This window comes from Corvus moneduloides, chromosome 3 (assembly GCF_009650955.1).
Source record: "Corvus moneduloides isolate bCorMon1 chromosome 3, bCorMon1.pri, whole genome shotgun sequence".
Lineage (NCBI taxonomy): Eukaryota > Metazoa > Chordata > Aves > Passeriformes > Corvidae > Corvus > Corvus moneduloides.
The window spans coordinates 106,257,774-106,274,361 of record NC_045478.1 but is presented as its reverse complement, the minus strand read 5'-3'; positions in this window follow the sequence as shown (position 1 = coordinate 106,274,361).

Below are 16,588 nucleotides of genomic sequence, written 5' to 3'. Positions count from 1 at the left end.
AACTGCAGTGCCACTAGCAGTGGACTTTCCCAGGAGACGAGCTGGACCATGTGCTTGTGCAACACTCTGGCTGTGGAAGCAGCAGAAGAAAATTCTTTATCTAAGCTCCATTCAGCTGAAGCAGTTCCTTCTTTGAAGCTGCCAGTCACGATATGAGCTCAGGAAGCATGTCTGCCTGAAGTGGAGGGGCCACCGAGGGAATGAGGAGAGAAGGTAACAAGGCAGACAGTCACTGGTTCCACACCCTGTTAGAAAGAGAGAGAACAGGATTTGTGTCAGAGGTGAGACTAGTTCATGATGGCTGAGAGGGCTCACAGGGGTGCTGGGGTGGCACGGAGCTGCTTCTGAGTACCGCAGAGTTGTGCAGAAAGAGCCAGAAAAGCCCTCTGCTTGTAACTCACTGTCCCTGTGACGCTGCGGTCAGACCTGAGCCAGGCAAGAGAAACACTTGTCAGGGTGATAAACATCCTGTGCTCAGCCACCTGAGCTCTGACTTCAGCAGACTGTCCTTCAAATGAATTGCCAATCTCCTGCGTTACTTTGGTGCAGGACATGCAGACCTACAGGCTTTGTCAGCATCAATAATCCTCTCTCAGGAAGAGCTGGGCTTGGAGGATGGCCCTGGCTGCAGCCAGAACCCTTCAGAGCTTGGGTGCTCCTCAAGCAAGGGTGGAAAAGCAGGGACACAGCTCTTGGTGACACAATCCTACCAAGGGTTCCCTTTGCTTCTCTGCTTCAAATCATACAAGGATAAACATATTGGTTTCCTGAGCCCAAGCCTCAGCAGTGCCGTCTATTTAAAAAATTAAGGGTGGAAGTGAGCTATTTTTTCATATATTTTGAGGTGCTTCCTGTGAGGTGTCAAAAAAAAAGAGAAACAGTCAGGGAAATGTAAACAAGAGGTGGTTCTTTTTTTAAAGAAAGTAGTTAAATGTAAGGCACAGAAATATTCTTTATTAAAATAAATCAATTAATTCCTTGATCACCTAGTATGATCTTATCTACAAGCTCTGGTTCAACGCGTGTTTTAAGGTGAGAAGAGTTTCTATTTTTGACAATCTTTGTTTGCCAAGACTTAGAGCTGTACAGACGGGTCTGTTTCTCTTCACCTCACCAGGATTTATAGCTACAGTCAGCCTTTTGGGGGAACACACATCAAAGCCTTCAGCAGGTGTGCAGCGACCAGGAAACGATGCAGCACAAAATTCAGAGAGGATGTGACACGAGATTTCCCCCGGGATTCTTGTAAAAATGACATGGAAAAGACAGGAGCCTTTGCAGATTGCATTGTGAGCGCTGCAGAAAATGGATCAGCCAAACCACGAAATAATCTTGGAAGTGACAAGCCTCATTGAAGGTTAATGCTTACAGAGCTGTGGGAACTGGTCCCAAAAGCACATTACTAGCCAGCCTGCAATAAAGGTGTTTTCCATGAGCTTATGTGCCAAAGGCTAGCCATCAGCGTGGCACTTGTGAATTGCAGCTATGCAGTGTCCTGAGCCATGCTGAAGCTGAAAGTACCTCATGCAGCTGTAGATAACTGATGGAAGAGCTGCTCCATAGCTCAAGAAGCAGGAGACAGAAAAACTACAGAATTTAAAAAACCTGTCCAGTGGTGGCAAGCACTTCCAGCACAAACGAAACAAAATAGATGCAACAAGTAAAAGCTGTTCATCTGTCAGGACTGAATGTACATGTTGTCTGGTTTCCTAATGTGCCATTGGCATTTGCCAGGAGGATCTGTTTTTTGAGCTATGTGTCTGAATTGCATGTTGCAAATAAGTAGTTTAGTGCCTGTGTTGCACAAATGCATATTTTCTCTATGAAAATGTCTTCTTGACTGGTTGGACGCCAAATAAAAGTGGTCTAGAAATGTATGCACACCTGAGCCAGCTGATAGTCTGAGTAGTTTCTCTGAGCTGGATGCTGTAGGTGGCACTAGTGGTGTAGCTGATGTTAAATTATGCAGCATTTATCCCCTTTTGGCTGAAGTGGTAGCTTTTTGATTGAGGTAGAGGAGTTTGCAATAATCTGTAGGGATGTCACACGTTAAGTTGTTCTAGTTTCATTTGTTTTAACTTCATGAATACTCTACTGCTACTGGAACGACCTCAAAAAGCCCTTCCCAGAAAGCTGTGATTGACATCTCTCTTATATCCATGCAAAATGGAAAGGTATATTTGATATATTGGAGCCATTGTCTGCAGTCTGTGTTGGGGAAGAGATCCAATCATATTTGCTTGAGCTGCAAGAATGTCTCACTAAAATAATTAGTTTCAACATGAACAGGAGTTGAAGATTATTTTGTAATCTGCTGCAAGCATCAGTCAGTAGTGTTGCAATTAAAAGGCTTTGCTGAGATGAATAACATTTTGAATTTACTGATGTGATGTTACCTACCTGACTGCTTGGCTGCAGTAAATCAAGTGACACTACTGGAAGCATGTGGATGAATGCCAGCTGGAGATCTGGCCCATTATCAGACTATAAAATTCTCTTTCCGAAAGTATTTTACGGGGCAAGGCACCCAGATCTATATATAAGTTTCTTAATTGAAGCAGATGGCAAGAGGCCATAAATTTTTGCGATGTATAAAGCAAACAGGTAACAAGGACACCTTTATCAGCATCGTGGTGAATCACAGGAACATAAAAGGGAGCTCAGAGAAATGTGCTCTCCTATAAAAGCAACAGGATGGACTCACAGCTTCAAGGCTTTAATATTTGGTATGTGTTCTTCTTTTTATATACCTATTCCTAAATGCCTGTCTTTGCTGCTGCAGCTGCGGCTTCAGTGTGGTTATGGAGCAGGCAATGGTGTGTGCAGCGTACCTGGAATGACTGGATTTTATCAAGCATGCCTGTTAAATAGCTAGAGAGAGGAAACCTGCCATGAAATCCAGAGGAACTGAGCTTGAGCTGCTACCCGTAGATGCAGAGTGTCTGTCTCAGCTCCCTTTATTTCCTGCTTCCTTGGCTCGCTGAAGACTGTTGAAGTGGGGAAATGTTTAATCTGGCTTTGCTTGTCAGTATTTCCCAGCCCAGCAGACACAAGCAGATAAAGCATTGATACTTCTGAATATACCCAAGGCACACATGCAGGATTTCTTTTCGCCTTTGGATTTTAATATATTTAATTTTCAGCACTCAAGTGCCATAGCAGAGGGATGAACTGGGAAGGTCTGGTCTTATGCTGATGCCTGAAGCAGGAGTAGCATGGAGGGTAACAGCTGGAGCTTTGCCACACTGCCACGGCTCTTCCTTGGCATGTGTGGTGGCAAAACATCCATTTATCCCAGCTATGCTGCTCCACATGCTCTGCTGATCCAGTCAGTGCCAGCTGTGCACTCACATCACTCCATACACTTCACAAGGGGTAAGCACGAGGTGGTAGCACCACTCTGGCAACACCAAACATCCCCCGAGAAATGATGTTCTCTGTCCCATCAGCCAACCTGCCACGGATCAGAACTGTTTTGTAAATAGACCACGTGATATATCTCTTTATTATATCCTCTTCAAGTGGTAAGTTCAGGGTGTTGTTGTGTGAACTACTGAGTTCTGGATACTGAAGCAAGCAGCAGTTGGGAAATGATTGACTTTGAGATTATATAAAGTGTTCTTTTACATTTTGGTGGGTTGATTTTTTTGTTACTGTAGATTTATGCTGATAAGTGAGCCTTTCCTTTCCTTTCCTTTCCTTTCCTTTCCTTTCCTTTCCTTTCCTTTCCTTTCCTTTCCTTTCCTTTCCTTTCCTTTCCTTTCCTTTCCTTTCCTTTCCTTTCCTTTCCTTTCCTTTCCTTTCCTTTCCTTTCCCCTTTCCCCTTTCCCCTTTCCCCTTTCCCCTTTCCCCTTTCCCCTTTCCCCTTTCCCCTTTCCCCTTTCCCCTTTCCCCTTTCCCCTTTCCCCTTTCCCCTTTCCCCTTTCCCCTTTCCCCTTTCCCCTTTCCCCTTTCCCCTTTCCCCTTTCTGTTTAGGTGTGTTAGCCTGCTCTTCTTACTAACACTACAGACATATTTTCACATGCACCCATTGAGGGAAGGGAGGAAGAGCTCTGAAACTTTGTACAGGACCTTAGGTTGTTCTCTGGAATCATGTTCTGTCACAGTGTGATGCCTTCCAGCAAAATCATTACTATTATTGTTATTATTATTATTTTTTTTTCCTCCTTCCAGTTGCAGCTAGCATACATTGAGATGCCAGTTTCTGTACCCAACAGAAATTCAGACCAAGTCTGGCTGCTCTCCAGCAGAGCTTGTTCAGTGCTACTGAGAGCAGGGTCCGAATCATTCCAGCCGAATTTGAGCCAGCAGCAAAGAAAAAACACAAATTTATTTCCCAGCTCAGTGTGATGCAGTCAATTCTGTGGATTCCTTGTCAAAATAATATGCATGTTGACACCTATGAGAACCATAGAACAGCTTTCCAAAGTGCTCGTGAAGAAATGGCACGTACTTTTGAGGAAGAAGTTACCTAAATTGTTTTTCAGAATTCAGACAGTACCTCATGATTTCCTCTTCCTTTTTCTTTCTCTGCCTTACTTCTATTGGCTTAGCTAAGTTTTTAGCAGCTCACTTCGAAAAATCAGGTTTAAATTGGTGCTTGCTTACCCTCTCCCCTGTTTGTTTCAAAGGTGAAAACAGAAGATTCACACATCCCTCCTTGGGAAGCTGCTAGGAAACAAGCAAATATTGCTGCTGCAATTTCCCGGCTCCTGAAACGGCAACAAATCCATTTTCATATCAGTGCAAAGCCCAGCCTGTTAGTGGGATTATCCCAGGGGAAGGCATTTGTTCCCCTAGGGGTGCTGGGATGGGAGATGGAAGGATCAGGGACTGCAGCTTGCCTGTGATGGTGGCACAAATCATGTGAGCATTTTGAGCCACCCCCTCTGCTGTCCCCATCCCTTGCCTGTGGCCTTACCCTGAGACTTGAAACTCTGCAGGGTGGTGGCCACTTTGCTGTCACCCACATCCATCAGGCAGCTGCAGCTGTGCTGGGCTAGGAGTGATACTGGTGATTAGAGAGCCAGCTTTATTCTTTGGAGTAACTTAAACGTCAGCCTGCTGGCTTAACCTCTGTCTACAGTTAAGCCAGTGATGTGCAATTAAAGTGAAGAGCCCATGAGGTTTTTACAGAGGGGAAACAGATGGCCCCCGGTTGGAGAACTGCAGCCAAGGGAGTCAAGGACTTTCTAGATGTTTCTTAAGGCAAAGATCTTTCATGTGCATAAATAAGCATAATATATGCTGTTATAGCTGCATATCTGATATAAGGAGAGAAGAACATTTTTTATGTCCTATGCCATGACTGCAAAAATGCTGATGAGAACCTCAGCAGCAATTCACAGAGGAGTGATGTCTTTGTCCCAGTAAAACCATCATGGGCAGTGGGGAGGGACACTTAGCTCCTGTTTCCTGTTCCAATGTTGCAATAACATTCAGAGACACCAAAAATTGTCATCCCTCTGGCCGTCTTTAGTTGTGGTTGTGATACACAGCTGCTCTGCTGAATGCAGTGTCTGTATCCAGCTTGGACACTGCCTGAGGGGCAGGGTCTGGTGCTGGCTGACTTTCTCTTGGAGTCAGGATGTCTCACAAGGCAACACAATCATTTTATGCCCACAAGATAAGAAAAAGTTAATCTTCACTCAGACAATTAATTGTAACTTAGTCTCTCAATCAGGTGTTGAAAGTATTGCCAGAAGCCAGAACTGGGATGGCTCAGGATTCCTTTAGAAGTAAAAATTTGAATCAAGATCTATCATCCTGCTGCCCTGACAAAATTTAGCATTTAATGGTGTTTTTCTTATGCAGATGTCAGCTGGTGTCTCTCCTCACCAGCTGACAACAGGAAAAGACAATGTATTCTACAGAGCAGCTCAGGAGTGCTGATGTCTGAATGATGGCCTGGCGCTAACAAAAATATGGAGGAATATCCCAACAACATCTGTTCTTTTTCATAATTTATTTGCTTGCCTCTAATAACGTTAAATATCATTCTCATGTGAAAAATTTAATGTCCAACAGATTAGGGGTATTTTTCAGTTACATTGCTACTTCTGGATTGTGCATTTAAAAGAACCTGGAAATAAAAAGGGGGCTTCACCATAGAGGATGTTTTAATTGCTCAAGTGAAAGGTAAATTGGCACATCTTGGAAGCAGATCCAACTTCCATCAAGTTCTTCTGTGCTACAGAAAATCAGAAAGTTTCTGGATGTGTAATGGAAAATTATTTAAAAAAAATAATCCGTGCAATTTATTATTGCCCCATTCCAGAGAAACTTTAATGGATAATGGTAACCTGAGAGGGTATTGCACTCTGGGTGTGCTAGTTAAAGTGGAGGGATTAGCCAAGACCTGTTTGCAAAAGTGACACTTCTCTGATGTCCAAATCTGCCTGAGATACTTATATGCTAAAGAGCTGTGAAGTGCTGATATGCCTCTGTATTTGTGGAGGGTTTCTCCATTGGGACTGTGAGTCTTCTGCAGGTGGACAGATGTGCCCCACACCCACAGGAGGTGCAGCTGAAATTCAGTGTCTTCCCAGAGTCTTTGCAGAGAGGTCAGGGTATAGCAGTGCAGGCTTGGTTTCTGATCCAGCTGGAGTGCAGGAAAAGTGCACTTGTCCTTGGGAGCACACAGCTGGGCAGATCCTCTGTGAATTCTTCTGCATAATGGGATGGACAGTCTCATCTCTGTTTTAGCACTTGTGCAAAGCTATTGGCAAAGTCCTCCTTTGGGCTGCTTTGGGCATCCTCTACATCAGTTTGCAAAACTGATGACTGACACTGGAGCAGGCTCAGAGAAGACCTTCCAAGATGATGAAAGGGAGTGAATGAAAATGCACCACACAGGAAAAGATGAGTGGTTTGCTTAGTCTAGAAGAACAGGGAAGAGAGAAGATCTGGTTGTCTATAAACACACCAGGTAAACAAACATCCTCATTCAGAAGAAAGCAATCCCAAGAGGATATTGCAGAGATATTATCAGCCAGTTGAGATGGAGAAAGTTTAGCAGACCCAAACCCTGCTCGGGAAGTGTACTGATTTTTCCCACTTAGTGAAGAGCAGATGGGAGAAAAAAAGTTTGCCCATCAGTTGGACAAGGCACAGAACTTTATCACTCTTGGCTCCAGATTTTATCTCATGGTGCATTTTATCACTAGAGGTTTGATGCCACTAACATGAGCAGGATTTTATAAGCAGCAGCTAACTCAACACACAGCATTTCCTCCTACGGGGACAAGTCCTGGAGCTCTTTCAGTCCTCAGGACTGCAGCAGGATTTTCAGCATTCTTGCCACGTTCCTGCTGGGAAGCATTTGTCATGGGGAGTCCCACCACCACTGGTTCAAAGCCAAGTCCAGAATCCTTCTGGGAACAAAGTGACCAGAAGGCACCACTCTCCCTGGCACCTTCCTGAAGCCAATCACAGCTTCTAGGTGGCCACAGGAGAGACCAAGGACTTCCAGTCCTTGTGTGCTTGTCCTAAATGTGTGCAACTAGGTAAAGTTAGGTAGGTGTAGGAAGGGTTATCACCAGGAAAGCTGCTGTGTGGGAGGAATAGCGAATGGACCACGAGCTGGTGCTGCTGAAATGTGTCAGCTGAAACTGCAAATGGTGATTTGCTGTACTACTTATCTTGATACATTTGTATGAAGAAGGGAAAATTACAGTCCCCAGGAAAACCAGTGGTTTTGTAGCCTGGCAGGGTGCAGCACCCTGTGCTGACAGGTGTTTCCAAGGGCTTTTTCTGTCAGCTCACTTCAGATGAACTCTGCAATGCCAGGTGCTACTTGCAGACTACTGAATAGATGCCTGCCAGAGAAACACAAGGCAGTTTCCAGGTGGCAATAAATGTGATTTGTGATGGATAAAGAATGGAATACCTTCTCTTTCACTACCATTAAAACTTGAAATATTCACTGAAATCAAGCCTTTTCCTGAGAATTCCGCAGCTAAACCTTGCTCAGAAGGTTTTTAAGGGCTAGGTTGCAATGTATTAAACTTACTTCAACAGCGATAAATGTGCCCATGAAAAACATCTTAAATGACTCCTTGAGAATCAGAAAAATCACAACTGGAAGAAAGCCCAGGATTCATCAGAAAAATTGCAGGACCCTACAACATCAAAGAAAAATATTCCGCTTTCAACATCTGCCCCCACCTTCCCCCATCAAAGTAAAATTAATTTAAGACCATGGTCTTTGTTCCTGGTAGGCAAGAAAGAGAGGGTAAATGTATGAAATAAAAATGGTCTTTGGAATTAGACAGTGCTGTATCAGTACATACAAAGTATCTGGGACATTCTTGAATTAAGCACAGTAGTGCTGTGACCATATTCTGACTGGTTCAATGTAGGAGCCTCCATAATCACCTCCCCATCTCTACTGGAGCTGCCTCCCAGTCCCTTCCAAAGCAGCTGAGGTGGTAACACAAATAGTAAAAACTTCTGGCAGTGGTATTGCTATGATGATAATAACAAAACAGCATTAATGCAGGCTCTTCTGTGTGAATTTGACTGGAATGCTTTGCCTAATCAGCTAAGGATGAGCTGGCAAAAACTTATGACTCAGGACAAATTAACCAAGTTATGGAGGAGAAATTGATGCTTGATCCCCAGCCCCGATAAAATGGTCTGGTGGAAATGCCATTCAGCTGGAAAGTACCGCAGGTTCTGAATTTGCTCTGGCACTTCAGTTGTTTGCCAAGAAGATGATAAAGAATTTTGGTCACTTGCTTAATTTATGAAGCTGCTAAGGTAAGCAGTGCTGCTGCCCTACCCATTTAGCAGGTAATCTACTAGAAAATTGTTGTGCTACACCCAGAAGTGGTGCTTGGTGGGAGTCTGGTTGTTTGAGACAAGATGCTGGACCTTGTAGGGTCACACAGCACATGGAAAACCTCACACACAGCTGGGTATGTGAGGAGAATACTGACCTGGTCTTAAGATGGTTCAAGCTGATTTTGCAAACATTTTGTTAAATTGCTGCAATATCAAGTTAGGCAACTATTTAGAGTGGTGTTTTTCTCAGGTTGTCTAATGGCTAAAATATGTAAAGGTAATATAAGGAAAGTGAAAGCACAATTTGATAAGGAACAGGAAGATTGCTGGAGCACTATAGCTGAGTTTCAAGCAAGGTTCAAGTCTAAAGGGTGAACAATTCCTAGCTGAGTTCCTGGGCAGACTTAGCCCACTACTCCCTCACTATCCACAGCACATCTGTTCACTTCACTTTGTTACCCAGGGGATACCATAGTAAATGCAGTTTGCAATGTCATCCAAATTAACTCTAAATTTAGAGAAAGGGCAGAAGAAATTCCAATTCTGTGAGGTCTTGCACAAATATACCTATCTTCACCAAGGAAAACACAGCAGGAGGTACTCACAATGTGGCTATTTCTCTGAGGCATTGTTATCATTGAAGATTTTATTACATCAAGAAATAAATCATGTCTTTTACAGTTAATAAAATCTAGGATGTAGCTCTTTATCTCTGCTATATCTCTCCAAGAATGGAATGGGTCAGCAAATGATGTATAACATTATCAGTTGTCCTTTAGTCTTTATATAGAAATTGGATTGGTCAATGTATCTTTCCAAAAAGATTAACATATATGAGCATGTGAATGTAAATATTAAGCTTGCCCTAATTTTAGGCAATTGATAGATATCACTATTTAGAAGCTCTGAATAGATATTATGGATATTCTGGAAGCATGAGCTGTTTATAAACTTTGAAAAATATTTCTAGTCTATGGAATGTATAGTTCTTGAGCTTCACTATTGCCTAAGGAGGATTTTCAGCTTTTCCCTTTCCATCCTATTTGTACATGCCAGGCATGTTCTTCCCATCCTCACAGCTTGCAAACAGGTTACTGCTTTTGTGCTTCATTGTCTCTTTGCTGACTGAAGTTTTCACCTAATTTTGACCTTACATCCTTGTGGCTATAAGTCCGTATCTTCTTCAGCACCGCTTTTGCTGGCAGCAAATACCAAAGGGAAATGTTTCTTTTCATTCTGTAATTTTTCTGCCCTCAATGATCTCTGTCTACGGAGGAAATTGGACTTTTATTTCTGTGTTTCCGTGGGAGCCGAGGTGAAGAGCAGCTTCAGCAAATCATCCTAACAGCTTATTATTTCCAGTCCTCCTACATGATCTCTCTGCTTATGTAACTTCACAAAGGATGCATTTCGAGCCAGTACAGTCAATGTGCCCATCAGTGTGACGCTTTTCCTTGCCTTGGTGTGACTAGGGTGGGCTTGAGCCCACCGAGGGCGTTGTTGGCACCGTGGGGTTCCACAAACACAAACACAAAGTGGCTGGGAAAGAGGGGAAGTGGCTGTGGAGGAAAGCAGGTGTCCCCAGAGGCAGAGGCATGGCAGCACCATCCTGACTGCCAGCAGTGAATCTTAGATTAGCCATGAGACAAGAGGATTGAAGCCAAGATACTACTATGAATATTGATGTTCAATGAATCTTCTCTTTTTTTATTTATTTTTTTTTTTATTTCCCCTTTCCTCAAAATGTTCAAGATTGCAGGACAACAGCATAAGCTACTTGCAATATTTGCCCTTTTCATTTTCTAACATTTTCAGAAGATCTTTGATATTGTTCCCATGAAGATGTGAATATACTCAGAAGTACTTAGTAACAGAGCCAGGTACTGACCTTTGTGCCTCTGCCTTGACACCAGCATGACCTTTCCTCTGTGAGCTGGGCTCAATGAAGGCCAAGTGCAAGCACAGCCACAGGAATAACATGGAGGTGAGAAACGATAAGAAAAACTGTAAAATAGATGCCTGGTGGTGGTGTCACCAATCACTTCAGCTTCTCACCCTTGGAGTTTGCAAGGACCCCATCCAAAACACCAGGCGTGTTCGTAGCCTTGCACCTCACTGGTGTCACTGCTGCATGCAGGATTTTGGGTGTAAAAGTGGAGACTGAGCAAAACCAGTGTTTTTTTCTCTCTGCAACATTCTCAGTTGCTGACTGGCAGGGTTGTTTGTCATGCATTGGCAATGTCTACCCTCGTTTCCAGAATGATTCTACAGTCAGGAAGGTTTCCCTTCTCTCTCAAACTCACCTCTCATCTCAAAGGTTTTTCAACAGCGTTCTCTCGCCTCTACCAGATTCTGCACTGCTCCTCTGAAAGAGCAATGTCCATGTTTTGTCCCCTCCACCTGGATTTAGCTCCTATGTCAGTGTCATAGGCAAAGGCAAAATTAGACCTTAGATCTGATATTGCATTAGACACAGAACCAGACTTAGTGTGTACAAAAGGATCCATTTTGTTGAAGTGCATTCATTTTTAGGAAGACAGTTACCAGTTTGTATCTCAGCTGGAAAACTGTTTCAAGGGATAGGCTGATCAGCTGTTAATGAAACTCCAAGTCAGCAAAAACAGCCACAAAGTAAGCCTTGAGAAAGTAAAGGTTTATTTTAGCAGTTAGAAATAGAGTATTCCCCAGAGGAAGATTAGGTAACCATCAGAAAAAACCCCAGGAACTTGCACTAAAGAATCAGTAGCAAGAATGGAACTTTTAACCTTATTTTCAATGAGTCATATGAATCTTAGAGGGGAAAAAAATCATGTTTTTCTCCCCTTCAGCTGGGCTTCATTAATAAAAGGTCTTTCAAGGAATGACTAAGAAAGAAAAAAGTTGAAAATGAAAACAGCCAGTTGATTAGGATCATTGCACACCTCACATGTCAGGATGTGGAGAGTATCCTGAAATGAAGCAATGAGAATTAGAATCATAGAGTGGTGTGGGTTGGACGGGGCCTTAAAGACCATCTAATTCCAGCCCCACTGCATGGACAGGGACACCCTCCACTAGACCAGGTTGCTCAGAGCTCCATCCAACCTGGCCTTGAACACTTTCAAGAATGGGGCATCCACAGCTTCTCTGGGCGACCAGTGCCAGTGCCTCACCACCCTCACAGTAAAGAATTTCTTCTTAATATCTAATCTAAGCCTAGTCTCAGTTTGAAGCCATTCCCCTTTGTCCTGTCACTAAAGACCCTTGTAAATACTTGCTTTCCAACTTTCTTGTTGGCTCCCTTCAGGTATTGGAAGACCACAATTAGGTCACCTCAAAGACTTCTCTTTTCCAGGCTGAGCTAACTCAATTCTCTCAGCCTTCCATCACAGGAGAGGTGCTCCTATGGTTTTCCCATTCAATGGCAATGTCCTTCAGAAAAATGTTCACATTCTGTTTAAAACAATTTTGGTTAATGGGGCGTCTTGCAGTTCACCGGTACATCATTTTGAGTAACTTCATCAAAAATGAGTAAAGCCACTTTTGCAATAACTTGGATATGCCAGGAGTATTAGTGCTTTCCAAGGGGAAAATGAAGTCAGTGAAGCCTGGACTCCTTTGTGCTGCTGCCAGGAGGTGTTATTAAATGCCATCAGCAGAGATAACAGCACCAGCCACTGATAATAGATGTACTGGAACAGTGATGGTGGAGTATCACTGCTGTGATGATCACAACACTCCATAAACATGAATGACACGCTTTCCATCGGTGTCTTTCATGAAAACACTTGGGGCAAAGCAGAAAGCACTGTTAGCCACTGCCCTGATGAACTGACGTTCAGTATCCCAACACTGGTAGTGCTGCCATAAAACATTGGGCAGCTGTACAAGCTCTGTAGTTTGCCCTGGAAGCTGTTAATTTTTTTTAACACCTTGCCCTATCTTTCTCCCATCCTCCACTTGCTTTCACAAAAAGAGGGACCTGGTGTGCTTCCTGTTGCTGCTCCTGCCAAATATTTCCTTCCCCAGTGCAGGAAGGAGGAGTGCATATGGCAGCTCATTTGAGAAGGTGCAAAAGATGTGAGAAGGAAATCCCCCTTCATCCCCCATTTTTTCTGGAAGAGCAGTGTAATAATTAAAAAAAAAATCAGTAGAAAGTGCACGCTCCTGTAGAAGAGAATCCCTAGCATTTCCTTCAGAACTGTAGGAGAAAGCCAAACAGAGGATGGAAAGATATTGCAGAGCAGCAAGGAAACGGGGAGACAGAAGCAATAGGAATGCTTTCCTCACTGTAGCAAATTTCTTGGTGAAAATGAAATATTTATACACAGTGACTGATTATTACAAGCAGTGGAATAAAGGCCAAAAGGACCATCTGAAATCAGATATATTGAACAAAAGTATGCCAATACTCTGATACACATCATGTGAAAATTCTTGGTCTCTGTAGTAAAATCAAAACATCCCCAACGATCTGTAAGATGTTATTGACAAAATATCTTGCTCTAAAAAAACCAAAACTGTTCTGTCATCTCTCTCTTAAAACGTCTTCTTGAATGAAGAAGATGCCTCACCATCCTCACAGCAAAGAATTTCTTCCTAATATCTGATCTAAACCTACTCTCAGTTTGAAGCCATTCCCCCTTGTCCTGTCACTAAAGACCCTTGTAAATACTTGCTTTCCAACTTTCTTGTTGGCTCCCTTCAGGTATTGGAAGACCACAATTAGGTCACCTCAAAGCCTTCTCTTTAGGGTCAGATGGATTCAGTTCACCTTGCTGTTCAGCCAGGTCTCCCTCTTCATTCCCATGGTTCAGCTCATCTCTACAAAATACAGTATCAGGTAGGATACTTGCCCCACATCTGCAGGTCTGAACTGTACACTTCTGATTAATAAAAGCTCAATCCATGCCTCTCCAGACCAAAACTGCCACAGTTTCAACCAGAGGAGAAATGTCTGATTAAACAAACAGCAAGGAAGAAATTCAGTGATGACTGTGGATCAAATTATTTGTACCTTGGCAATTTGGTAAGGAAACTAAAAGACGCTCAGCTAAACAAGTCAGTTTGGCCTGGAGTTTATAAATACAGAGTTCCTTATTTATAGCAAACTGTCCGTCCGTGATGTCTGCAGCAGCATCTCCCACTGCTTCTGCTGGGGGAGGAGATCAGTTCCCATGCTGATAAACAGCAACTCCTCTGTCATTCATAATACATAACAAAACTAGTATTTCCTTGTGCTTCTGGCTACAGCTCTGTTAACAGATGAAGACATTTGGAAAAATTTATATTCAGCCCTGGCAGTCAGTGTCTTTTAAATAATCTGGTCTGCTTCTGCTCCTTTAAATAAACTTGCATTATTCATAGATCTAACACCAATCCCATGACTTAAGTGCTATCATATACTGGAATTAAATCATAATAATTCAGTTCTGGGGGGTTGTGGTTTAGTCAAGACTTGAAAGGACTTGGTAATGCTTGCCTTTATCACCTCCCAGCAGCACCAAAATACATCTGGGCACAGAGCCACCAGAGTTGAGAAAATAGCAGCTAGCACAGGATTTTGCTGCATAAGCTACTATGAGTTCCTTATTAATCTGTCTACCACAGAATATCTTAGACATCTTCCATATATTCAAAATCATGGGTGACCCAGCTCTAAATGCTTAAAAACATCACCTGAAGGACCATCATCATGCTTGACCACTTCGTTCGTCAGGCACAGCAGATCTGTTCTCCGCAAGCACAGAACTCACTGGTACAGAATCAAACATTTCCTTGGAGACTGCTCTGTGGCTGCAAAACAGATTTGTGCAAAAATCTGAGCACCATCTGAAATTCAGTATGCTTTATTCAGAAAGCAAGGTGTTCTTCAAGGCTTTTTTTTCCTAATAAAAACATGCACCACAGCCAAAAATGTATCTATGCAGTGTATTGGTGACGAAAACACAGTGTGTGCATTTTTAAGGAAGGCAGTAAATACAAATGACAATACAGCTTTGAAGGGCTTAGGTACTGCTAATTATTAACAGTGGCATAAAAAATCAAAGCAAAACAGAACGGGTGACGCCCAAACTTTTGGTGTTTGACCCTGTTTTACCTCTCAGGACTCTTCTGTTGTGTGGATGTAGAAAAGGGAAAGTCTCTGGCGCTTCTCGTGTTTGTGAGGAGAATTAGACACACTGTACTTGGTACATGCATGATTTCCCTTTACACTTTTTTACTCCCTTGTCCCAAAGTTCTGGATGCTGCGGACACTCAGCCTGCAGCTGAAGAAATGGGAGCCAGACTAAGCAACTGCTTCTACAGGGGAGACTCCTGTGTTGTTGGAGCTTGTGCACAACTTCACATTTCTACACAAAATGTGCCCCATGTCAGTACTGGCATATGCAGTTTTTTGGTGAAGAACAAGAAAACACTTCTTCTATTTTACAGGCCTTCCTAGTGATGATTTTGCAACAGCTTTCACTGTTTCATTGGAACAGTGAACATTTTGAAGCAGTTTCAAAGCAATAGGCAGCACGCTCCTATTACACTGCTGTAATTATTATATACTACACAATATTTTTACAGCATTTCAAGATAAGGGGCTTCATTTTTTTCTGAATTCATTATTGCTTTCATTGGGAAAGTGCCTCAGCATTATTTAATTTCTCAGCTTTTAAGTTTCTCCCAGAGATTCAGTGCACTTCTCTGCACTAAAAATAAAAAAATGGCAAGGGAAAAGACAGATTTCAGGGCTCACTTTGACATTAGCAGTCAAAGCAGCAGGCAGATTTCTGATATTTCTCTTCAGAAAGGGAGAGTTACCGTGGTTTTGTGGCCATAACAAGTGAGATAGGAACAGGGACCTCAGCTTTTAACTCTGCTTTGTAGACCAGACTTTGATGTATGCTCAGGCTGTGTCCTGGTTAGGAGACTTTTTTATGATTATGGTAAGTTACAAGGGCAAGGAAAAATGCAGCAAAACTTTGTTAAGAAAGGAGCTTGTGTGTTTTACTGTATTAGCTTTGGAGACACGATTTCATGTTACCTCCTAATTACATAAAACTTAGTCATGTGTTAATTGTAACTACCTTTTGTTACCTAATATCTCACTTTACAGACTATTATATACTTGTGTTAATATTCTACTGCCTTCTTCTTATCAGCCCACTTTGTTTTAAACAGGAAACATTTCATATGGTGAGGGACTAAAATAATTCCTGAGTGTGAATATCCTTAGCGACATGGATGCGTGGCATGAAATGGAAAAAGAATAACATTTCCCTCAGAGTGATTTTCATAGAAAAAAAAAAAAAAAGGTGATTCGATGAAACCTAAGTATTTCAGGGCAAACACATTCATTGGAGCCAGAGCTTTCTGCAGAGTGTAAAAACATTCTCTCCTTGGGTTGCCCAACATCCCTGCTGCTACGGGGAAAGGCTGGCAGTGGCCCTGGTTTCCTGCAAAGCCCCTGCCTGGTTTTGAATAATTTGGCTACAGAAAGCAGCCCTGTTTCCTTAGAAATCGTGCAGGTCACGGTATTCTTTTTTCCCCATGTATTGTCCCATTGAAATAAATATGGACCTTTATTCCATCTTAGAAAGACCTCCTTTAATTATTTCTGCTGCTGTCACCCATATAAGTGATGGATGAGGGTGACCTACACATGCAGAAGGGAGCTAAAAAACAATGTATAATATCTGTTAGCCTGGGACATTATTCTTTGCTCATGTCAGCATCAACAGAGCTGCTTGCTTACCAGGGAGCTGAGAACAAATCTCTGGAGATGACTAGACTCAGAATTATGTTTCCTGTCTAAACCCACCAACAAACACAGCTT